The following is a 27,331-nucleotide window of genomic DNA, read 5'->3' as shown; positions in this document are numbered from 1 at the left end:
CAGTCCATTGCACCCTTCTCTACTCTACTTTGTGTCCAAGGAGGCTGACATTTGTGGGCTATGTCAATGGTCTCCCTTGCTCTCTGGTTTCTGTTGGGTTTGTCCAACGGGAGGGCATGGAAGGTAACCAGATGGTAAGTGAAGAGCAAGGTCAAGGTATCTCCTCCTTGATTTTTCCTTGTCCTTCTGCAGATGCCCACAGCTCTTGTAAGGCAGTTCTCTCCTATAAGTGCTCCCTCCAATATCTGGTAACCGTTCCTTCCCCCTCTTGCTACTCTCCACTGTCACTAATCTTTGGATATTTCAATGTCCCTTGTTGAGTTTTCTTAACCCTTTCCCACACCTTTGAAAAGAGCCCATTCATTAAACTCTCCTCCATTATTTCATTTGAGTATTTGCTATCTCTTTCTTGCCAAGACCCCAAATTAATACACATAACAGAAAACTTAATAAAAAATGTGCAAAATTTATATTAAGAAGCTTTAAAATACTAGTAATGGACACAAAAATAAGCATGAAAAAATGTAAAAGCATACCATATTCTTGAATAGGAAAAATCAACCTAATAAAGGTGCAAATCTCCATTAATTAATCCATAATTTTAAATTGATTCTAGTAAAAACACTAGCGACACTTAGAACTAAAGAAGCCAATCTTAAAGTTTATATTAAAATATAACAAGCAAAAATAAACGGGAAAATTCTGAAAAAAAGAGAGTAACATGGAAGAACCAGCCCTACTGGTTATAAGTTATAAAGCTACAATATCAAGAATAACACAGTTCCTGCTCAAGAACTGATTAAAAAATTCATTAAAATAAAAAAGGAAGTCCAAACATAGACCTAAGTATATGAAATACTTTAGTATGTCATAAGAGTGTTTCAAGTGTTGAAAAAGATAAATCGTTCAATAAATGATTTGGGGACAATCCAAACATTAACTGAAAAAAGTAGTCTTCCTTCTTTTTTTTATTTTCTTTTTCTTTTTACAGATTTATTGAGGCATAACTGATAGACAAAAAAACTGCACATATTTAATGTATACAATTTGATGAGTTTGAATACATGTGTACAACTATGATATCATCACTACAATCAAGGTAATAAATATATCCATCACCTCCAAATGTTTCCTTGTGTCTAGTTTTTTTTTTTTCTGTTTTTTGGGGTTTTTTGTTTGTTTGTTTTTGTTTGGAGTAGAACACAGTATGAAATCCATCCTCTCAAATTTTTAAGTGCACAATACTATTTTGCTAACTACAGGTGCTACGTTGTACAGCAGATTTCTAGAACTTACTCAGCTCGTATAACTGTAACTTTATACCTAGTGAACAACAACTGCCCCTCTTCTCTTCTCCCATCCCCTGGCAACCACAATTCCATTAATATTTTTTGCTTTTATAAATTTTACTATTTTAGATAGCTGATGGAAGTGGAATCATGGAGTATTTGTCCTTCTGTGACTGATTTATTTCACTTAGCATAATGGCTCTCAGGTCCATCCATGTTGTTGTAAATGGTAAGATTTCCTTCTTTTTTTAGGACTGAATGATATTCCATTGTATGTATATACCACATTTTCTTTATTTATTCATCTGTTGATGGAAATTTGGGTTGTTTCCATATCTCGGCTATTGTGAATAGCTACAGTGAACATGGGAGTTCTAATATCTCTTTGAGATTCTGATTTCAATTCTGGGTATCCAAATACATACCCAGAAGTGGGATTGCTAAATCATACAGTAGTTCTATTTTTAATTTTTTAGGAACATCCATACTATTTTCCTTTTCTTAATCTCAGTTAATTTGGGCTTCCTATCCCTTTTTCCTGAGGTGTGTTTAAATTCTGTGGCACCTAAGCATCAAAAGAAGATCATCTGATCCTGTGTGTCATCTGAGCCTAGTGGCATTTACTGACATGTCCATTGCCTCCTTCTGGTCCTTAGTACAGGCAGGGAATATCGAGACATGCCTCATCCCTGTCTGCATGGCTCCTTCAGGTCCAACACAATCTCTGCTACTACTGGGAGACTTCTAAGGGTTAAGACTTTTTCTACATCAATATCATATTGGGGTACAGGACATCTGTGTGATTGTCTAAGGTGCCACATTTCCTCTAAAATATGGTACCTTCAAAGAATGGCTGTGCTAAGTGTTCTTAGCGGTCCTATATATGTATACATTTAACGATTAAAGTATTATTAGGGTCTAAGTTTATAGAGATCAAAACTGGGCAGCACGAGTGTGTAAGTAGAATCCAATCAGGAAACAGAAACAGATGGGATCTTACCATCTCTCCAGTGCTCTTCCTAAGGAGCAAGGCAGAGATACCTTTAATCACAGATACTACAAATTCATTTGAAATGTTTCTATCTGCTGGAGAAGATCTACCCTGCTCTTATCCCCAGCTCTGCCTTTTTATTTTCTTGGGGCCTTAGCATTTTGGAAAATAAATGCCAGGGAGAGAATGAAAGCCAGTTTGATTTCACCAAATCTTCACCTTCCACATTCCTATCCAAGCAATGAGCACAGAATAGCATATACACTTAAATAAAGGAAAGGGCAAAAGAGTGAAGGCAAATATGAGGGTGGTGGAGGGAGAGCTGGGATTTCAAAAATCTACAAAATGCCATATTTATAATACAAAAAGATCCTTTAAAAAGACACTGAATGTCACCAAAAAACCAACTAAAGAATCAACTGGTTCACTTGACAATAATCATACATAAGCACATTTAAGAATGAAAGAGAGAAAACAGAAAGATTAAAGTTTTTGCTTACTTTGGGCTTTGCTGGGGAATTCATTTGGGTGACTTCCACTACAAACTTATGTTTCCATTTAGACATACTGAAGTACTTCATTGAATCTACTGCAAAAAACATTCTCAACTAACACCATCCCTTTTATTCCCCTTCCATTTATTTATCCCTTAGGAAGAAATTTGCCTCCCCATTTATGTTCTTACCCCAAAATGCCACCACTAGGATCTTGATTCAATCAAAGACCCTCCCAGCATTTCTAATGGTTCCTTTCTCTTCTCATGCCAACATGCTCAGACCTCTGGTCTTCAGCCCATCCCATATGTGTATTCTAGATTCATCTTTACCAAAACCTCATTGTTCTTTTTTGACTATGAAATATAGCAGGTACCTCTTACTTTAAGATTCAAGTGCTTCAAAATATGGCACTTTAAGAAAAAGGTTATGCTAAGTGTTCTTAATGGTCCTATATGTGTATGCCACTAATGATTAAAGTATTATTGGGTTCTAGGTTTATAAAGGTCAAAGACCAGCAGCACAGTGTATAAGTCAAGATTCAACCAGGAATCAGAAACCACTCTGAATATTTAAATCAGAGGGAATTGTGTGTAGGAAATTGATAACACAAGTGAGGCAAAAGCTGAGAAGCCGAATAAAGCTTCTGATTGACACCAGCAGGCTTGAGGAACCAAAGGAGGAGGTGGTATTACAGGAGCTCCAGGGCTGGGTCACCCAGGAGAACCTGGAACCATGGCAAGCATCATCATAGACAGCAGGAGCCACAGAGGAGATGCAGGCACTGCCAGAAATCCCACCTGGGGCAAAGAGATAGAGGGAAAATGCCCCATTTCCCAGTGTATTTCCATCCCCTCATACCCTAGTCATCTATCTTGCCTTCTTTCTGTAACCTTACTCTTGCCCTGCAGCCCTGACCTTTAGACTGCTCCCCTATTCTGGACTTGGCTCATGTGGCCCTCACATCCCTGCATCTCCAGCGCTTCCTGCCACTCCAGATCCTGGCCCACCCTCACAGCACCAGCAGTTCAGCTCTCAAGACCTTGCCTGAGTGGGTTTTCTGATACTTGCAAATGAGAGAGTCCTGATCCAATTCACAAACATCAATGCGGTCTGTCATCTGTTCCATAAATCTTACATTTTGTGCCTAAGAATAATGATGTCTTTTCTTTTACTTTCTCATTTTCTATTCATTTTCATCACCAGCACTATCGGTTGACATTCTTTTTGGAGTTACTGTTCATAGAGAAACATAGTTTTAATATTTCATCAGACATTATGTTCACAAGAACAAATAGAAATAATGTAACTCCTGTGAACTAGAAATGCTGCACAGTCTTCTAGGTCTAAAACAAAAGGAAAACACATCCACAAGCTGAGGGAAGGGGACATCAGTGGACCCCATCGTGAGGCATCAGGACACTAGATTTGGCAATTTGGCACAGTGAGTATACATACGGGCTTTGAGCCAGGCAGACATGTGACCATCTTAAGCCTCAGATTCTTCATCTGTATATGGACATTTTAATAGTCCATCTCTTATGGAGATGCCATATTAAATGAGATAATGCATGTAACAGAATATTCAAAGTTCCTTGCACATACTTAAACCAATAAAATGTCAGCTTTTTTTTTTTTATTCCTACTAGAACTGGCAGAGGCTGATAATAGATGGAAGCTGACCAACACAGAAAATAAGTGAAGCATGAATTTATGGAATTGTTGGTCAAAATATATGTCTGTCATTTTTGACAAATTGCTGAAGGGAATCATAAGTACTATAGACCAGTGACTCTAACTTTAGTACCAGAAAATCTGGCAGACTAATAAACTACTAAATATACAAAGAGAGTTGTGTATACATACACACAGGTACAGACATACCTTGGAGATAATTGCAGGTTTGGTTCCAGACCACCACCATAAAGAGAATATCCCAATAAAGGGAGTCATGCAAGTTTTTTGGCTTCCAAGCATATAGAAAAGTTATGTTTACACTATACTATAGTCTATTAAGTGTGCAATAGCATTATGTCTAAAAACACAATGTGCATACTTTAATTAAAAAATGCTTTACCACTGGGACTTCCCTGGTGGCGCAGTGGTTGAGACTCCACACTCCCAATGCAGGGGGCCCAAGTTTGATCCCCGGTCCGGGAACTAGATCCCACATGTATGCCGCAACTAAGAGTTTGCATGCCACAACTAAGGAGCCGGTGAGCCGCAACTAAGGAACCTGCCTGCCGCAACTAAGAAGCCCACCTGCCGCAACAAAGGAGCCCACGAGCTGCAACTAAGGAGCCCACCTGCCGCAACTAAGACCTGACGCAACCAAATAAATGATTTTTTTTTTAAATGCTTTACTTCTAAAAAAATTCTAACCATCTGAGCCTTCAACGAGTTGTAATCTTTTTGCTGGAGGAGAGTCTTGCCTCCATGTTGAGGGCTGCTGACTGATCAGGGAGGTGGTTGCTGAAGGTTAGGATGACTGTGGTAATTTCTTAAAATAAGACAACAATGAAGTTTACCACATTGATTGACTCTTCCTTTCACAAATGAATTCTCTGTAGGCATGCAATGCTGTTTGATAGCATTTTATCCACAGTAGAATTTCTTTCAAAATTACAGTCAAACCTCTCAAACCGTGCCGCTGCTTTATCAACTATGTTCACATAATATTCTAAATCTTTTGTTGTCATTTCAACAATCTTCACAGCATCTTTGCCAGGACTAGATTCCATCTTAAAAAACTACTGTCTTTACTCATCCATAAGAAGCAACTCCTCATCCATTAAAGTATTATCATAAGATTACAGCAATTCAGTCACATCTTCAGGCTCTACTTCTAATTCCAGTTCTCTCGCTAGTTCCACCACATCTGCAGTTACTTCCTCCAATGAAATCTTGAACCCCTCAAAGTCACCCAGGAGGGTTGGAATCAACTTCTTCCTAACTCCTGTTAATGTTGATATTTTGACCTCTACCCCTGAATCATGAGTTTTCTTAATGATATCTAGAATGATGAATACTTTCCAGGAGGTTTTCAATTTACTCTGCCCAGATCCATCAGAGGAATCGCTATCTATGGCAGCTATAGAATTACAAAATGTATTTCCTGAAAAATAAGACTTGAAAGTTGAAATTAGTACTTGGTCCATGGGCTGCAGAATGGATGTTGTGTTAGCAGGCATGAAAACAACATTAATCTCGTTATACATCTCCATCAGAGCTCTTGGGTAACCAGGTGCATTGTAAATGAGCAGTAATATTTTGAAAGAAATCTTTTTTCTGAGCAATAGCTCTCAACAGTGGGCTTGAAATATTCAGTAAACCACGTTGTAAACAGACATGCTGTCATCCAGGCTTTGTTGTTCCATTCATAGAGCAAAGGCAGAGTATATTTAGCACAATTCTGAAGGGCCCTAGAATTTCAGAATGACAAATGAGCATTGGCTTCAACTTAAAGTCACCAGCTGCATTATCCCCTAACAAGAGAGTCAGCCTGTCCTTTGACGCTTTGAAGCCAGGCATTGACTTCTCCTCTCTAGCTATGAAAGTCCTAGACGGCATCTTCTTCCAATAGAAGGCTGTTTTGTCTACAATGAAAATGTGTTGTTTAGTGTAGCCACTTTCATTAATTATCTGAGCTAGATCTTCTGGATAACTTGCTGCAGCTTCTACATCAGCACTTGATGCTTCATCTTGCACTTTGATGTTAGGGAGACAGCTTCTTTCCTTAAACTTCATGAATCAACCTCTGCTGGCTTCAAATGTTTCTTCTGCAGCTTCCTCACCTCTCTCATCGCTCACAGAATTAAAGAGAGTTAGGGCCTTGCTCTGGATTAGGCTTTGCCTGAAGGGAATGTTGTGGCTAGTTTGGGTCTTCTATCTAGACCACTAAGACTTTCTCCACATCAGCAATAAGGCTGTTTCACTTTCTTATCATTCATGTGTTCAGTGGAGCCACACTTTTAATTTCCTTCAAGAACTTTTCCTTTGCATTCAGAACTTGGCTAACTGTTTGGTGCAAGAGGCCTAGCTTTTGGCCTATCTCGGCTTTCAACATGCCTTCTTTCACTTGAACATTTAGAGGCCATTGTAAGGTTATTAACTGGACTAATTTCAATATTGTTGTGTCTCAGGGAATAGGGAGGCCTGAGGAGAGGGAGAGAGACGGGGAACGGCAGTCGGAGGAGCAGTCAGAACACACACAACATTTATCGATTAAGTTCACCGTCTTAGGGACTTTCCTGGCGGTCCAGTGGTAAGACTTCACCTTCCAATGCAGGGGGTGCAGGTTCGATCCCTGGTCCGGGAGCTAAGACCCCACATGCCTCGCGGCCAAAAACCAAAACATAAAACAGAAGCAATATTGTAACCAATTCAATAAAGACTTTTAAAATGGCCCACATCAAAAAAAATCTTAAAAAAAAAAAAGTTGACCATCGTATATGGGCACGGTTCGTAGTGCCCCCAAACAATTACAATAGTAACATCAAAGATCACTGATAGCAGATGTAATAATAATGAAAGAGTTTGAAATATTGTGAGAATTACCAAAATGTGACACAGAGACACGAAGTGAGCAAATGCTGTTGGAAAAATGGCACCAACAGACTTGCTCAATGCAGGGTTGCCACAAAACTTCATTTTGTGAAATATGCAACATCTGTGAAGCACAATAAAGCAAAGCACAATGAAACAAAGTATACCTGTATACCTACAGATTTGAAACCACCTAAAAAAAATAACATAAATCCTCCCTGACCTCAACTGTTACTAACAAGTAACCATATATTTAATCCCACATGAAAATATATTACAACATTTGTAAAGTACTTAATTATAGATGCAAGGATAATTTAAAGCAGAATGTATGTGCACGAAATGCAAGTCTGAGCCCACAAGTCACATGTGCAAGAGATAGAATTTTATTTTTCTGGAATTCAGTTCATTATCTATTTCAAACTCTCATTCAGAAACTAAATCTCATGCAATACAAAGCTCTCCAGCCACCCCACAACTACCTCCCCTCCACTGGAGTGAGGAGACTAAAGCAGCATCAGTAACAGTTCCCCTAGTAGCCATAGCAGAGCCTGAAATGAAAGGAAAACTAGGTGATACTGACCTTGTGGTCACTTAAAATTTTGACATTTTTTTCACCGTGCACTTTTATGTTAATTTTGAGTTTTCATATATTGCATTAAAATATTATTTATCTTGATTAGTGAGTTCTTTGGTACCCCATTAAATTCTGCACCCAACGTGGGTGACTCACATGTTCCACCCTAGTCTCAAACCTTCTTCTTTCACCCTGAGATCAAGTTTAAGTTCCAGGAGCTTATATAGTTGTGAAGGGTGAAGAGAGTAGGCTGGAGACGTAGGGTTGTCATCTATCGAAACCAGCATTCTTTGAGATGCATGTTGCTTATCTGGTTTAAGGTCATTGATCCACTCAGGTTTCTGGCAGGTCATTTGGCCTCAACTTCAAGACCCTTCAAAACTGGCCCTTATTCAATCACTTCCATGCCCATTCCAAGTTGCTCAGAAAACATTCATCTGCAATTCCATATCACTCTGGGGCTTCAGGTCAATTATTAGGGTTGTCTGAGATACTTTACCACCTCTGTCCTACTCGTGCATGCAGAGAAATTGTTCTACTCCTCTGCATGGCACAAAAAGATAGGCAGGAGCCCTGGGTGGTTGACTGAAGCCCATCTTCCTGGACACATCACACCACAAATTTTACACTTGATGTGCAATTTCAGAATGTGTCCAGTCCTTGGCAGTCCATATACTTTCCCAGGCTCCACCTGGGAATGGAGGCACAGGTCCAGAGGGTACTGATAAATGTTTAACAACCAGCTCTCCAAGGTGGGATGGAAGAGCATTTGACAATTTTCAGAAAGGAACACTCTCGCCAGGGCTGATTTCAAGTCACCCGTGTGATGCCAACAAGCTCACACCACTCCTAAAAATGTGACGACTGGCTCTCAGAAGCAGGGAAAAAGCAGACCCTGCACACTACAGCACAGGTGTCCTCAATTTCAGAGCCCCCAAAGCCTATCCAAGATCTCTGTCATTCTAGGGTTAAGGGCAAAGAAGGCAAAAAAGCAAGTGTTAACCTCCAGTTTTCAGGGACAGTCTCATATCTAATCTCTTGTTTGCCTTCTCACTTTCTTTCTTCTCTGGCCAAGAAAAATAAGAAGCAGAAAAAACAACACTTTATCTAATCTTCCAAATCCATTGACTACTGGAAACAGAAATAGATTAGTCAAGAATTTACCTCTTTTGTAATCTGATTTATCTGTGTTGTCCCTTCCCTACGGCAATGTAGGCAGAATACCTAACTGTTGAAATGGAGAAAACTGGATTTAGGAAATGCTAAAGGAAAAAGTACCAGTTTACATCTCAACACATATTATTCCACCACATAGTCAAAATAATCTCCAAAGATAAGTGAAATAATAATCTCTTATTTAACAACTTACAATTTACTTGTTCATGTTGACCTGAAACAAACAGACTCTCAGATGTTTCTCCAGCAAAGATGGGTTTATTCATGATCAGCGGAGACTTGCAGTTTGGGGTCTGCAACCATAGTGAGCCACGTGCAAGTGCCCACATGGCAAGGGAAATTTTAAAGAGGGGAAAAGGAAGTTGGAAAGGCTATAGTGTTCCCGGTGAATTTGAGGTTCTTGATGTCTCGCTGCAGAAAAAAATTCAGTGAGAGACAAAGTGATAGGTAAGAAGTGGATTTATTGAGAGAATATTTAGAAAGAAACACACTCCACAGGCAGAGCGTGGGCCATCTCAGAAGGTGAGAGAGCCTCGAAATATGGCGTGGTTAGTTTTTCTGGGCTGGATAATTTCATAGGCTAATGAGTGGGAGGATTATTCTGATTATTTCAGGTAAGGGGCAGAGATTTCCAGAAATTGGGCCACTGCCCACTATTTGGCCTTTTATGGTTAGCCTTAGAACTGTCATGGTGCTAGTGGGTGAGTCATTTAGCATGCTAATGTATTACAATGAGCGTATAATGGGGCTCAAGGTCTACTGGTAGTCAAATCTTCCACCATCTTGGATCTAGTTAATCCTAACCAGTTTTTGTCATGTCCTATGGCTATGTCATTCCTTTAAAGGTTGTGCCCTGCCCCCTTCCCTCCTGTTTCATTAGGATACAAATAATCCATGGCTTTTCATTGGCTGAGTCCTCGCCAGGAAAGAAGTCCTTCTTCTTCTTGCTGGGCTCTGCTATCATCACAGGGCGTGAGAACTCCCTCTTCTGGTCTCTCAACCCTATTTAATTGAGGTTTCTGCTTAGTAATTTTTTTGCATGCAACACAGATTTATTGCATGCTATTACAAGCTCATTAAGTGTCAGGGTCTACGCTAGGTACTAAATATATAAAGATTAGTAAGTCTGGCTAATCTTTAGGAGTTCACAAACCTCACAGACATTCTCTAGAGTATTGGTTAAAATTAAATATATATATATCCCATATATATTTGATTACAAACCATATATGCATATAAATTATGTAAACTATATGCATACCACATAATAAATACATATATACACTATATATACACATAAACTTAGGTGTTAAAACAAAAGCAAACCAACGACAAAAAAAAAAAAAAAAGAAAATGATTTATTGTAAATATCACCTTTATAGAGCAGTAGGGAAGAGCTTTGTGCTCAAGAAGAGGCTTCTAGATGTTGGCAATATTCTGTTTCTTGATCTAAGTGGTACTTACATTGAGGTTCCTTGATTGGTACTATACATCTATAGTTTCATGTTATTTTTATTACGTTATTTTCTTATTTTAAATGCCCCCCTAGTGGTTTTGCTAGTTGACTATGTCAAGAATTTTTCTTTTCATGCCTCATATTTTTAGTCCTAAGCATAATCACTTTCTAGGTTTCCCAGCAAGCTGAGTTTCTAATATTCCTGAGGGTGGTTGTTTTGGAGACAGTATCTTTGTGTTTTTTTCCTAACAGCTTTATACATTTAGCCCTCATTTTCTTTCCTAAGCAGAAATGGATATGTTTTATCCTTCTCACCAACAGGATGTTAAATCAAATTGTGCTGGGATCAGTTTTCATGATGGCCCAATGTTGAACAAAGAGGTACTTTCTTGTAGATGAATTTTTTAAAACTCTAGGGTATGTGAAACCACCAGCAACTGAAGATAGGCAGCAATCCTGCTTTCTCATAGGATGAGGACTGGGGCTGGGTTCTCAATTCAGACCTGTGAACAGAGGAAGCTTGAACCAGCAAGACCCCAGGAATCAAGGTTTGGGGCAAGGATATTCCGTAAACTAAAAGGGAGCAACAAAAGGAAAATCTGCAAAAATTTCTTAAGGCCTCAGACCAGAGAGTACTGCCTACATGTTCAAAAGGCTCATAGCAGATTAGTATTAGTAAGTAGCTCATACTCAGCTACTTACTAATTATGGGACCTGAGGTAACTCACTCCACCTCTTGCACCTCTTGAGCTTGCTTCCTCACCTGTAAAAAAGGGAATAATAACAATAACTACTGTGGGGGATTTTTATAGGCCTATGATGATGTATGTGGAATGCTTGGTACATGTAAGGGTACATGATTACAGAAATATATTCATTTTAACAAAATTATACAGTAAAATAATTTGGATGTTACCTAGATTTATTTTGTTAGCATTTTATTGTGGAAACTCCCTAAGCCAGTAATGTATTTATTATCCAGGGACAGACGTTTTGTGTATAACCTAAGGTTGTCTAATGGCTAGTGCTAAAAGAAACAAGCAGTTATAACCAACTGACAAATTCCATCTAGAACATACAATTTGAAATATTTATGACAATAAATATAATTGAGCATAAAAATATTATTTTTAAGTTGCTCTGAGTGCACATGGTAACATATAATTCTAAAAATACGCAAAGGTACTCAAACCACATGTGTGGAAGACATAAGGGAACTTTTATCTTCTATTCTTTTGCCTGTGCTTTCAGGTCTCAGGCCTTCATAACCTCTCAGAAAAAGCTCCACATCTTATAAGGACAGTAGAGAGGTCACAGAGCCATCAATTAAGTGACAGGAACTGGATCTCAGAAACCCTTCTCTCAGTCCTTGAGCTAGACTAACTTCACTCTAACTCTTAACAATTAGTGTATCCAGACTACATGGATTTTGCTACCTAATTTTCCCAAATAATGGTTGAGGGAAATTTTTAAACTCCTGACTATTTGTCCCTGACTCATATGCTCTCACCTAGGAAACTGCCCGGGGCAGGTTCCATTCCTCATTATTCCCATATAAATGGGAAATTCGATTTCCTTCACTACAGCTACTTACTAATTACGTCTTTGCTCCCTTCCACCATCACACTGACACTTCTCCCATCCAGCCCCCGTACATTAGTTCCAGGGATTCCCTCAAATGCCAACTCTTTACACAATGTTTGGAATTGCACATGATTCCAATGCAAGAATATGGTAGGAATCCCCTCCCATTACTACCACAGTCTGATGACCCCCTCCTCAGTTTTTACCTTAGTAGTAAACCAAATAACCCCCCCCGATTTAAAAAAAAAAAATCCCCTTCATCAATCAATAAACAAATGCTACTTCAATAGAGAGATCTCTTAGAAGAAATTTTAGGACTTAAAAAAAGCATGAATCAGCCAAGAACTACTGAACATATTTCGGAATTACAGATTCCTGGCAGTGTATAATATGCCAAGTTTTATACTGAGATTCCATCTTAGCTTAGAATGGATTCTCCATTCTATGAAGATCAAGGTCAGCATCAATGAATGGGATATTGTCGGTCTTATTGGAATAGGCTTGGGGGAAAATAAAACTGTCACATCTGTTCTTTTCTAAAGCCCTACTTACTTTCTACCTGACAGAGTAGAATATGCATGATACTTTCAAGCTTTTAGGCTGCAAGAGAGAGGTCCACCACAGACCTCACTGAGGACTGATTAAAGGTTTATGATGGTATATTTGACATTGCAAGGAAACCAAAGCTAAACTGATAAAGTTCTTTATAAGAACTTTATAAGCAAAGTGGTTGAAAACCCCCAAAGAAGAAAATTCCATCACTGTAGTTATGTTCAGGTCGGTTTTGTTCACTTTTGTATTGTAGCTCTATTGTCTGGCAGAGTACTTGATATATAATTAACATATAATAAATATTTGTTGAATTTAAAAAAAATGCTACTTCATTACCCCAGTCAATGAACCAATCACTGACTGCTCAACAACTGCTGCTTCATTACATCACTACAGTTCTTACTATTTTACTTAATCCCCCTCTTCACCCCTCAGTCCTAACTCGTTTCTCCTCACTCAACCATCCACCAGAAGGAACCTCCCCGACAACCTGTGTGGAGTAGATTTCTCTCTAGACTCTCTCAGTACTCCATCATACCACCATTCAATTGTTTCTTAATCCTTATCGCAATATAATTGTTTAATGTTTCTTGCTTAGTGTTAATACTTTTTTTGGTTTATAATCCCATAAGATATTTTGAGCCCCACAGGGGCAGGATCTTGTCTGCCTAGTCCACCTCTTTGTCCCAGCACCTGGACCAATGCCTGACACAGAGTCTGTCAAAAATAGGAAAGGGTCTAAGACTTTATCCTACTTGCAAGCCAGTAAGTTAGCCTGCACAATTTCTCTGATGCTGATAGAAGACACAAGACTCTGGATCAAAAATGAATCACAGCAATAGCAGTAGGCAGAGTATTGGCAATTTTGCCCAGTTCCCTGAGCCCAAGTCCTATAGGGTGACACCAAAAGGGCCAGATGATACCTGCACACACAGTTGGGTTGTGGTATAAGACATGAACCCTGAGTGCAGAGATTCCAAAAATCTTATAATGGGCATTAAACATGCCTGCCCTTCACTCCAGAAGGAGACATGATCTCTATCTTCCAAAGCCATTCACTATATGAACATCCATGAAGGATATTCTGGGACAAAGGGCAGTCAGTGCCTCTCTTGTAAGATGTGTAGGAACACAAGAGACCCATGAAAAATTGTCTGCCAACAAGTAGAGGATCAGGAAATATTTGTTGATTGAATGAATAAATGAACTAGAGCACCAATCCAGCATACATGGTGGAATTAAAAATATAAAATAAAAAATAAATAAAATAAGTAAAATAAGATAAACTTTTTAAATAAAATAATAAAATAAAACGGGAAGTTCCCTTTTTTTGTTTCCAAAGACCCCTCCTTAACCAGTGGTATGCTGGCAAAGATTTAGCAACCAACTCTTGGTTTTGTAGCATTTCTCAATTTTCTTGGTAAGAACATTCCCAACACGACCAGCTACAGACTACTGATGTCACTGATTGCAGAGTTGTGAGAGACACACAGCAGCACACTGTTAGCTAGTATTTTCACCATACAAATACTAAACACGTAAATCACCTCAACAAGTGATTTTACTATCAGTAATGTAGTAAATTTGTAGTAAAATAATTAGGGAGTGATGGGTTTTGAGCATGTATTACCTTAGTTTTAAAAACAATTTAATTTTAAGTTTATATGGTTTAATTTTTAATAACATCTTTAACAACTGGCTCACAAAATTCTTGAAAATGTAACACTTGGCTCTTGTGAGTGGGTACGACCGAGCTCCAATACACCACAGCCCGTATCATTGTTATTTCCTGTCCCTCCCTGTCTTTGGTGTCACTCTGGTTCCTCCAGCCCCTTTATGTACCTTATTTCCAGATCTTCTGTTTCTCTTAAACTGGGCTTCTCATCCTGTTCCTCAAGGCTGAGCTCTGCCTCACTTCCTTTACTACCCTTGCCTGACCCTATTCCTGAAAACCTTCAGGTCTGTACTTCACAACTGCCAGCCCCTCTCCCGCTAACACTAACACATACATCATACCAGCCCATGGAAGCCCCCCCCAACTCTGCCGCCCCCGGGGAGGGGTCCAGGGATTCCACGTAGCCTTCATCAGTAATCATGGCCATAGCAGGGGAGACCACCACTGGATTCCCAACTGATACCTTTCAAGGCATTTTCTCATGGAATCATTGTCACAACTTTTGTTAGGCTCTTTTGGTGCCATATTTTAACTACCTCATGTATTCTAATTGGGATTTATAAACAAATCAGAGATGCTGATATCTCTTCTTATATGAAAGATGCATTTGGACTTCCAAACTTAGAAAGGAACTTTGAAAACATATTCAAATAGAAGACTACTTGACATATATTTATATATTTTTGATTTACAGAACTACGTCCACCAGAGGGCAGCAAAAAATTTTATATGTGAATAACATTCACTCAAGGCAGAAATTGAGAACAAACCTGTATTATTACTTGCTAAATAGAAAACCATTAGAGTCTAAGACAGCAACATTACGTCAAGTTTATGTGGCAATAAATAAATAAATAAGTAGGAGACCTTATTTCTTAAGACTAAAAAGAAAAATCATGAATGCATGAATATTCCTATTTATTGAGAATTTCAATATTATGAAGAAATATCATGATGAAGCTCAAATTTCATTTTTTACTTCAAAGCCTCAATGCAGTAGTCCCCTTTATCCACATTTTTGCTTCCCATGATTTCAGTTACCTTTAGTCAACTGTGGTCTGAAAATATTAAATGGAAAATTCTAGAAAAAAACAATTCGCAAGTTTTAAATTACAGCCATTCTGAGTAGCACGATGAAATCTCTCACCATCCCGCCCAGAATGTGAAACATCCTTTTGTCCAGGGTATCCACACTGTATACACTACCCACCCATTACTAGAGGAAAAAACATAGTATATATATATGATTTGTTACTATCCACGGTTTCAGGCATCCACTGGAGGTCTTGGATATCCCATGGATAAGGAGGAACTACAGCATTAACTTTCTTAGTAGCTGAATCTCCAGGTGGTTACTCACGGATCCATTTAACATATATTATTTGCACATTTCTCGTGTTCAAAACATTGTGCTAGCAATCACCACTTCTGAGGCATAACTTGAGGAATACAAAAATGATTGCCTGTCTGTATTAGTCAGAGTTCTCCAGAGAAACAGAACCAATAGGAGATACATATGTGTATAAAGAGATTTTTTTTTTTTATGAATTGGCTCATGCAATTATGGAGGCTGGAAGTCTGAAACCTGTAGGGCAGGCTGGCAGGCTGGAAATTCAGGCAGGAGTTGAGGCTGCAGTCTAGGAAACCTCAGCCTTTGCTCTTAAGCCCTTCAGCTGGCTGGGTGAGGCCCATCCACATGATCAAACTTAATGTCCTTTACATAAAATAAGCTGAATGTAGATATTAACAACATCTACAAAATGCCTTCACAAAAACACCAAGTTTAGAGTTTAATAACTGGTTACAATAGCCTAGCCAAGTTGACCCATAAAACTAACCATCACATTGCTCCAAAACATTTCCCCTGTCCAAGCGCCATGTCCCAGAAATGCCATCCTTGGAAAACTGTGCTTTGAGTCATGAATTGCTCTTCCCAGATACCTTCTAAAATGCATATATCCTTGCTGGGTAAATACACCTATTTAGACACTAATGTGTGTCTGCCAGGTTATCACATATGTTTCTCCAGACAGAAGAAAGTGTGTGGCATTCTGAAAGCACAGAGTAGCAGGAGGTTCTGATATGCTAAAAAGAAAGCTGTAATTTATCATCAACAACCACCAATATCCTAATCTTACATACAATTTCCCCTTCTCAAAAGAGCTGGTATTTTTGGTATGGTGTAAGAAACTACATATTTGTTATTTTTAGAAACTGCATCCACCTTGTAACCCAGCAACTAAACAACTACAGCATGATGCTTCACTCACTAACTCTTGTTCAATGTGACATGCAAAGTTTCAGTTCAAAGTGCTTTGCTTAACAGAATCCAACAGCACATTAAAAGGATCGTACACCATGTTCAAGTGGGGTTTATCCGAGGGATGCAAGGATTCTTCAATATACGCAAATCAATCAATGTGATAAACCATATTAACAAACTGAAGGAGAAAAACCATATGATCATCTCAATAGATGCAGAAAAAGCTTTCGACAAACTTCAACACCCATTTATGATAAAAACCCTCCAGAAAGTAGGCATAGAGGGAGCTTACCTCAACATAATAAAGGCCACATATGACAAACCCACAGCAAACATCATTCTCAATGGAGAAAAACTGAAACCATTTCCACTAAAATCAGGAACAAGACAAGGTTGCCCACTCTCACCACTATTATTCACCATAGTTTTGGAAGTTTTAGCCACAGCAGTCAGAGAAGAAAAAGAAATAAAAGAAGTAAAACTGTCACTGTTTGCAGATGACATGATACTATACATAGAGAATCCTAAAGATGCTACCAGAAAACTACTAGAGCTAATCAATGAATTTGGTAGAGTAGCAGGATACAAAATTAATGTAGAGAAATCTCTTGCATTCCTATACATTAATGATGAAAAATCTGAAAGAGAAATTAAGGAAACACTCCGATTTACCATTGCAACAAAAACAATAAAATACCTAGGAATAAACCTACCTAAGGAGACAAAAGACCTGTATGCAGAAAATTATAAGACACTGATGAAAGAAATTAAAGATGAAACAAACAGATGGAGAGATATACCATGTTCTTGGATTGGAAGAATCAACATTGTGAAAATGACTATACTTCCCAAAGCAATCTACAGATTCAATGCAATCCCTATCAAACTACCAATGGCATTTTTCACAGAACTAGAACAAAAAGTTTCACAATTTGTATGGAAACACAAAAGATCCCAAATAGCCAAAGCAATCTTGAGAAAGAAAAACGTAGCTGGAGGAATCAGGCTCCCTGACTTCAGACTATACTGCAAAGCTACAGTAATCAAGACAATATGGTACTGGCACAAAAACAGAAATATAGATCAATGGAACAGGATAGAAAGCCCAGAGATAAACCCACACACATATGGTCACCTTATCTTTGATAAAGGAGGAAAGAATATATGATGGAGAAAAGACAGCCACTTCAATAAGTGGTGCTGGGAAAACTGGACAGCTACATGTAAAACAATGAAATTAGAACACTCCCTAACAGCATACACAAAAGTAAACTCAAAATGGATTAAGACCTAAATGTAAGGCAGGACACTATAAAACTCTTAGAGGAAAACATAAGCAGAACACTATATGACATAAATCACAACAAGATCCTTTTTGACCCCCCTCCTAGAGAAATGGAAATAAAAACAAAAATAAACAAATGGGACCTAGTGAAGCTTAAAAGCTTTTGCACAGCAAAGGAAACCATAAACAAGACGAAAAGACAACCCTCAGAATGGGAGAAAATATTTGCAAACGAAGCAACGGACAAAGGGTTAACCTCCAAAATTTACAAGCAGCTCATGCAGCTCAATATCAAAAAAACAAACAACCCAATCCAAAGACCTAAATAGACATTTCTCCAAAGAAGACATACAGATTGCCAATAAACACATGAAAGGATGCTCAACATCATTAATCATTAGAGAAATGCAAATCAAAACTACAATGAGGTATCACCTAACACTGGCCAGAACTGCCATCATCAAAAAAAAATCTGCAAACAATAAATGCTGGAGAGGGTGTGGAGAAAAGGGAACCCTCTTGCACTGGTGGGAATGCAAATTGATACAGCCACTATGGAGAACAGTATGAAGGTTCCTTAAAAAACTAAAAATAGAACTACCATATGACCCAGCACTCCCACTACTGGACATACACCCTGAGAAAACCATAATTCAAAAAGAGCCATGTACCACAATGTTCACTGCAGCTCTATTTACAATAGCCAGGACATGGAAGCAACCTAAGTGTCCATCAACAGAAGAATGGATAAAGAAAACGTGGCACTGTGGCTTCCCTGGTGGCACAGTGGTTAAGAATCCACCTGCTAATGCAGGGAACACGGGTTCGAGCCCTGGCCCGGGAAGATCCCACATGCCACGGAGCAACTAAGCCCATGTGCCACAACTACCGAGCCTGCGCTCTAGAGCTCATGTGCCACAACTACTGAGCCCACGTGCCACACCTACTGAAGCCCACACGCCTAGAGCCCGTGCTCTGCAACAAGAGAAGCCACTGCAATGAGAAGCCTGCACACCGCAACAAAGAGTAGCCCCTGCTTGCTGCAACCAGCAAAAGCCCGTGCATAGCAACGAAGACCCAACACAGCCAAAATTTAAAAAAAAAAAAAAAAAAAAAAATTTTAAATGTGGCATATATATACAATGGAATATTACTCGGCCATAAAAAAGAAGCGAAATTGAGTTATTTGTAGTGAGGTGGATGGACCTAGAGACTGTCATATAGAGTGAAGTAAGTCAGAAAGAGAAAAACAAATACCGTATGCTAACACACATATATGGAATCTAAAAAAAAAAAAAAGGGGTCTGAAGAACCTAGGGGCAGGACATGAATAAAGACGCAGACATAGAGAATGGACTTGAGGACACAGGGAGGGGGAAGGGTAAGCTGGGATGAAGTGAGAGAGTGGCGTGGACATATATACACTACCAGATGTAAAATAGATAGCTGGTGGGAAGCAGCCGCATAGCACAGGGAGATCAGCTCAGTGCTCTGTGTCCACCTAGGGGGGTGGGATAGAAAGGGTGGGAGGGAGACGCAAGAGGGAGGAGATATGGGGATATATGTATACATATAGCTGATTCACTTTGTTATACAGCAGAAACTAACACACCATCGTGAAGCAATTATACTCCAATAAAGATGTTAAAAAAAAAAAAGAGTTCTTTGCTTATTGTACTTCAGTTAAAAGATTCACAGGATTTCCCTGGCGGTCCTGTGGTTAAGACTCTGGGCTTTCACTGCAGGGGGCATGGGTTCGATCCCTGGTTGGAGAACTAAGATCCCACATGCCGTGCAGCGAGGCCGAGGGGGAAAAAGAAAGAAAAAAAGATTCACAAAAAGAATGGATAACCTGACTCCAATGATGAGGAAACATGAGACAAACCCAAAATGAGAAATATTCTAGTAAAAAGGGAAGAGTGTGTTTTTTAAAACTGTCAATGTCATAAAAGACAAAAATTAAAGGCAAAGACAAAGATTAAAAGACACTAAAGAGATATGACAAGTAAAATCAGTACCTCACATCACCCTAAACTGGACGCTGTGCTAGAGAGAAGAAAACTGCTACGAAGGACAGTGGTCAATTCACAGATTGGAACACAGTGAATTGAATAGAGGTCAGGGTTGTTTTGTTTTTGTTTTTAATTTGATAACTGTGCTATGATTATGTGGGAGAGTGTCATTCTTAAGAGACTGGGTTCAGAAAAAAATGAATAATACATATATATGTGAAGAAAGAGCAAGAGATAAAGGAAATGGAACAAAATGTAGGCAAACCAGGGTAAGGGGCATACAGGTATTCTTTGTGCTTTTCTTACAACTTTTATTGACTTGAAATTGTTTCCAAATAAAAACTTTTTTAAAAAGTTTACCAGAATTAGCTGTGCTCCTTTGTAAGAAATTCATTCATATGCTTTAAATTGATAGTGATATTGCTTCAAGAAATCAACCCATCAAGATTCTTTCTAACTCACATCATATCACAGTCCAATATGAGTGGTGATGGGGGAGGGGGAGGCTCCTTCCTACGCCCGCAATTCAGGAACCAGGATCCTTCCCAACAGAGGCCCCACCCTCCTTTGGTTCCCTAGAGTCCTCTCCAATCAGCCAGGGGATAAAAGATAATTGCACATGGATTGTTCTCTATGTGACAATCTGGAAATGGTCCCATCCTTCTTGCTCACTTGCCATTGCCTAGAACACTCACATGGTGACACCTGCCTGCAAGGAAGCCTAGAACATGTGGTCTATCTGGGGGCTCAGGAAGACGATAATACAGGTGTTGGGGAGCACTAACATCTGCCAAAATTAGTATCTCATTTTACAGAGATTTGGGGACACTTAATTGAAAAAAACAGAGAGAAGAAATAACCCCTTCTGAGAAAAGTGAGCACAGAAAATTACCTTGAGATCAAAAAAATCTTGAGATCAAAACTATGTCTACCTCTCAAACTCTTTCTCCTCATGGAGGATAAACAGTCAAGATGGTGGAGTAGAGTTGAAATTGGAGGCAACTTAATATCAGAAACTGAGTTTTTAAAATATAGTCACAGAAGTTATTTTATATGTGTGCACCACGGCATTAACAATAGAAATACAGGGCCATGATGCCTGCAAAACTAGGCGGTAGCTCAGGGATGATGCACAAACCTGGGATGGGTTTCTCAGTGTGGAGGATTTACTCCTCCCATCTGCCTAACCATCCCCCTCTCCCCATTATTCTCCTTCCAGGAACATTTCCAATCATGTCTCTTTCATGAAATCTCTTTGCTCCAGATCACATTCATTTCTTTCAATTTGTCTCTTATTGCCTCTCTAGCTAACATGAAATGTTTTAGACTGTGACAATTCTTTCTTCTGTGTTTAGAATAATTATTCAAGTTTCCAGAATATAGCTGGTCTCTATTTTGCATACCTTACACTTAGCCCAGTGTTGGGCCCATAAAAAGGGGTGAATAAATATTTGTCGCTTGATTTGCTTCCATTTCTGGAGTTGGGTGAGAGGGGTGTCTCCTTAGAACACACAGATCTTAGTTGCTAAGAGGAAACTTATGAGTTCTCCTCCCTCATACTCTCAAACAAGGACCAGTCACACTTAATAAGTGACCGAGCATAGCCACTTTGAATAAAGTGTAAAAGACCATTCTTTTTATTTTTTTATTTTTTAAAAGTCTTTATTGAATTTGTTACAATATTGCTTCTGTTTTATGTTTTGGTTTTTTGGCCTCAAGCCATGTGGAATCTTAGCCCCCCGACCAGGGATCCAACCTGCACCCCCTGCATTGGAAAGCGAAGTCTTAACCACTGGACCTCCAGGGAAGTCCCCAGACATTCTTTTTAATCACATTCACCTTTTTCCCCTTAAACTCCTCATGAAGACTTTGGTGATCTCTAAAAAAAAAAGATGGATATGGTCTAGGATCCCCAGACTGAAATGAGCATGGCAAAGCCAGCATTCTGGACAAAGGACTGATTTCTATGTTTTGCTCCTCTGGGCCCCCAGTGCAGACAGCTGTTTTCAGGTAGTGTTTTAACTGAAGGACTTTGTGACAATAAAAGGGTTAATTTAAATGAAAAGGATCTGTATTATAAAATTTTAAAGTGACAATGTTTTACTATACAGTTAACTAATAATAATATAAATATAATAATAATTATATACTGAATACAAATAACAAATGGCATACAGAGGATTCTAATATTAATTTCCAATATTTTCCTCAGTATGTCTTGGGTGAAAATCCTTAGTCAAGGATGATTAATAGAATCATCACCAGGTTCAATTCAGGTCCGATTTCTCTTGTCTCCTGCTTATCCAATTTCTTCATCCCTTCTCTTGAAAGCCACACTGTTTGTGGTTTTACAGGCGTGCACCACAAGTCACTTCCTTCTAGCAGAATCGTTATTCTTACTATCTGCTCGTGGGCTTGCCCAGTGTTCCATTTAATATCTGCTCTTAATAGTTACACTGTTAACATAGGTGTTTTCATTGCTCTCCACTATGCCTACACAATGCCTTCTGCCACTTGCCTCTGTTTTGAGCCATCTGTGTCCCATGAGGAGCACTCACTTAGGGTATACTCTATGTTCAGGTGATGGAGAGGGCTCTAATTTCCTCACATTTGAAGAGGAAGAAAAGCTACTTAATGAGAGCAGAGTTGAAAAATACATCACCTCCTGGGAAGTAACAGGGATGCCATGCTTACTGCCCCTGAAATAGCGTCAACTTTTAACCCAGAAGTTTCAGCTCAGGAGTATTTAACTCTATCATGCTCAATATCAGGTTGGCCACATTAGTATGTGCTATATTTCTCAATATTTCTATGGGCAATCTAGCAAAGTATTAGGGAAAAACTTACTTTCTGAAATGCATATAAAAACCAGATCAGTGGGCTTCCCTGGTGGCACAGTGGTTGAGAATCTGCCTGCCGATGCAGGGGACACAGGTTCGAGCCCTGGTCTGGGAAGATCCCACATGCCGCGGAGCAACTAGGCCCGTGAGCCACAACTACTGAGCCTGCGCGTCTGGAGCCTGTGCTCCGCAACAAGAGAGGCCACGATAGTGAGAGGCCTGCGCACTGTGATGAAGAGTGGCCCCCACTTGCCACAACTGGAGAAAGCCCTCGCACAGAAACTAAGACTCAACACAGCCAAAAATAAATAAATAAATAACTAAAAATGAATATCTGCTTAAAAAAAGAAATTCACTGGGTTAACAAGCTCCTTTATAAAAAAAAAAAAACCAGGTCAGTGGCAAATGCAGAATACCAGATATTTTAGAGGAGAATTTTGTTCCACACTTGTCAGTTTAATGTTTCTGCTTTCTCAGATTTCTCAGCTGAAATATCTTAGCTTTCTTCCTTGAAGGAAAGAAACATTTCATATTTTCATAAATTGTGTTTATAATATTCACATAATAAATATTATAAGTGCTTGGTCTCAACTATAGGAGTTCACAATACTCTTTCATGCGAGAACACTCATGCCATCACGCTCTGAAGTGAACAGAATCATGGTACATGCAGGAAAAATGTACTTCTCTGCTCATTTATCTCTAGTTTATGGCTTGGCACATTTTCTAACTTTAATCCATTAAATTCAGTCAGCTACTACACAACCCCACTGAAATCAAGGCCATGGAGTTCAATTTAACATGGATCAGTTGTAGTCTCACTATGTTTGGTAACAAACACACTAAAACTTTCACCTTGATCAGTCCTCCTACAAATCCATGTCAAGGGTCATAGGTGAAATCAGAGAAGATGTTCATCACAACTATTTGAAAAACAACTCCAAATGCATGCGCTGACAATGGTCAAAAGCACCAAATGCCACTGGAAGGATGATATGCCTTAACTGGTTTACAAATCTTATAGGCAGCAATGATAAGAAGAGCCTTTCTCATGTCACTTACATTGACCTAAAACAGACTGTCAGATGTTTCTCCAGCAAAGATGGGTTTATTTGGATTAGCGAGAATTGCAGTTCAGGGCCTGCAACCATGGTGAGGCACATGCAAGTCCGCACACAGCAAGGGAGGAAGAATGCTTTTATAGAGGAGAAAAGGAAGTTGGGAGGGAGGGCTATAGTAAACAATCCATAGCTTTTCATTGGCTGAGTCCTTGCCAGGAAAGAAGAGGAGTCTTTCTTCCTCCTGTTGGGCTCTGCTATCATCGCAGAGCATGAGAGCTACCCTTTCCGGTCTCCCAAAACTATTTAATTGAGGTTTCTATTTATTAATTTTTCACACTTACAATATCATGAATTTTCAGAAGATATACACAGGTTTTTGACTATGGTAAATGAGCTGAAATTATCCTTTAAATAATATATTTCATGGTGAAAATCACGTTGTATAATGAGCTATAATTATAATTCATCATTCAAATATAGAAATTCAGCTCATTTGACACCACCTAATCAAGATCAGTACTGCATTTCTCACTGGCTTTATTTTCACCCTTGTTAAAACTTACAAGTGCAGTAGTACATGCATTCAAGAATTTAGCAAATGTGCAGTGAGGATTTTGTCTCAGAGTAACTGACATTAAGTTTCATGAGTCATTTTGATCAAGGATCCCTCTGTTTTTAAAGTCTCTTTTAAGTTTCTAACAAAACCATGGTGTGCTACACCTATATATAATATAAGTATCAGACATGATCCACTGTGTTGGTCAGAGTTCTCCAAAGAAACAGAATCAATAGGATACATATATATATATATATATATATATATATATATATATATATATATATATTGCGTTGGCCAAAAGGTTCGTTCATTTTCTGTATGGCTCTAGTAGCACTTAGTTGTCTTTAACTTCATTCGAAACAATTTTGTTAGATTGTATGTGACAGCTGTCATATCAGCGTGCATTTAAAAAAAGACATCAAAATTCGTGAATTTTTGTGTAGCCATTTTTTTATTGGAGTATGTATAATTGCTTTACAATGTTGTGTTAGTTTCTGCTGTACAATGAAGTGAATCAGCAATATGTATACCTATAACCCCTCCCTCTTGGACCTCCCTCCCACCTCCCCCCATCCCACCCATCTAGGTCATCACAGAGCACTGAGCTGAGCTTCCTGTGCTTTATAGCATGTTCCCGCTAGCTATCTGTTTTATGCATGGTAGTGTATATATGTCAATCCTAATCTCCCAATTCATCCCACCCTTCCCTTCCCCCGCTGTGTCCACATGACCGTTCTCTACATCTACCTCTCTATTCTTGCCCTGCAAATAGGTTCATCTGTACCATTTTTCTGGATTCCACATATATGCGTTAATATACGATATTTGTTTTTCTCTTTCTGGCTTACTCCACTCTGTATGACAGACTCTAGCCATTTTAATATTGAAGATGGAAGAAAAAAGCAACATTTTCAGCATATTATGGTTTATTATTTCAAGAAAGGTAAAAACGTAACCGAAACACACAAAAAAGATTTGTGCAGCGTATGGAGAAGGTGCTGTGACTGATTAAACGTGTCAAAAGTGGTTTGCGAAGTTTCGTGCTGGAGATTTCTCGCTGGACGATGCTCCACAGTCGGGTAGACCAGTTAAAGTTGATAGCGATCAAATCGGGACATTAATTGAGAACAATCAATGTTATACCACGTGGGAGATAGCCAACATACTCAAAATATCAAAATCAAGCATTGAAAATCATTTGCACCAGCTTGGTTATGTTCATCGCTTTGATGTTTGGGTTCCACATAAGTTAAGCAAAAACAAACCTTCTTGACCGTATTTCGTCATGCGATTCTCCACTGAAACTTAACAAAAACGTTCCATTTTTAAAACAAATTGTGACGGGCGATGAAAAGTGAATACAGTACAATAATGTGGAATGGAAGAGATTGTGGGGCAAGAGAAATGAACCACCACCAACTACACTAAAGGCCAGTCTTCATGCAAAGAAGGTGATACTTTGTATATGGTGGGAATAGAAGGGAGTCCTCTATTATGAGCTCCTTCCGGAAAACCAAATGATTAATTCCAACAAGTACTGCTCCCAATTAGACCAACTGAAAGCAGCACTCGATGAAAAGCATCCAGAATTAATCAACAGAAAATGCATAATCTTCCATCAGGATAACACAAGACTGCATGTTTCTTTGATGACCAGGCAAAACCTGTTACAGCTTGGCTGGGAAGTTCTGATTCATCCACCATATTCACCAGACACTGCACCTTCGGATTTCCATTTATTTCTGTCTTTACAAAATTCTCTTAAAGGAAAAAATTTCAATTCCCTGGAAGACTGTAAAAAGCACCTGGAACAGTTCTTTGCTTAAAAAGATAAAAAGGTTTGGGAAGATGGAATTATGAATTTGCCTGAAAAATGGCAGAAGGTAGTGGAAGAAAAGGGTGAATGCATTGTTCAATAAAGTTCTTGGTGAAAATGAAAAATGTGTCTTTTATTTTTACTTAAAAACCAAAGGCCCTTTTTGGCCAACCCTGTATATACATATATATGGTGGGAGGGCAGGTGGGGGAGAGAGATAGAGAGAAACGTTTCTAAGGAACTGGCTCGCATGACTATGGAGGCTAGAACTCCCAAGATCTGCATTCAGCAAGACCCAGGAGAGCCAATGACATAAGTTTCTGTCTGAAACTAGGCAGCGCCTGGAACCAGGAAAAGTCAATATTTCAATTTGTGTATGAAGGCAGGAAAAGGCCAGTGTCCCAGCTCAAAGCAGTCAGGCAGGAGAAGTTCCCTCTTTCTCAACATTTTTGTTCTACTTAGGTTATTTGGAGGCCCACCCACCTTAGTGGGTCCACTGATTCAAATGCTAATCTCATTCAGAAACACCCTCACAGACAACCCAGAGTAATGTTTGGCCAAATGTCTGGGCACCCCCGTGGCCCAGTCAAGTTAACACACAGAATTAACCATCACACTCACATACACAAAAAGTTTATAACTTCGGAAAGAAATAAGGCAAACACAATTAATAGTGGTAAACAATGACAAAATGATATATAATTGCTAATTTGAATGATAATGCCTATAATTCCTATGGAACTTTAGAAACAAAGTAATTCCTGATTAACTAATTATATAATAAATATGTTTTCATTTGTTTACAGGTGATTAAGTCCAAAGAATTAAAGGGTAAATAAGGGTTGATTGTTCAAAAAATAAATGTCTAAAATGACTTAAAAATGAGGAAAAAAAAACCCTCAAGCACAGACTTGAGGGAGAAAAATAACAGACTGCTTCAGCATTTTTCCTGTATAAATCTTGATTCCATTTTATACCTATACGTGAAAGATTGCTTTAGCTGAGAGAAAATGGCTTTTGATGCCACATTTTCCAAAAACACCTGCTGGTCTTGAGGTTTCAGCAAATAATTCAACCTGCTGAGAAATCTTAGGTTACAATTTTTATATTCATGGCTTCTCAAAAATTTTTAGAGGTTTGCAGCAGAAGGGGGAAA

General features: G+C 38.8%; 1 long non-coding RNA gene across 1 annotated transcript in view; it reads right to left on the bottom strand.

The window, feature by feature from the left end:
* LOC309660143 overlaps positions 1–27,331 on the bottom strand; it is a 76,403-nt gene that overhangs the window by 11,445 nt on the left and 37,627 nt on the right. Inside the window, exon 2 of the long non-coding RNA XR_014263198.1 lies at positions 3,913–4,010. This is a non-coding gene — a long non-coding RNA (uncharacterized lncRNA). The remainder of the gene's footprint in view (positions 1–3,912; positions 4,011–27,331) is intronic.

Source organism: Balaenoptera physalus (assembly GCF_965194825.1).
Source record: "Balaenoptera physalus genome assembly, chromosome: 4".
Classification (NCBI taxonomy): Eukaryota; Metazoa; Chordata; class Mammalia; order Artiodactyla; family Balaenopteridae; genus Balaenoptera; species Balaenoptera physalus.
The sequence above is the reverse complement of the archived record's forward strand: the minus strand, read 5'-3'. Positions and strand labels throughout refer to the sequence as shown.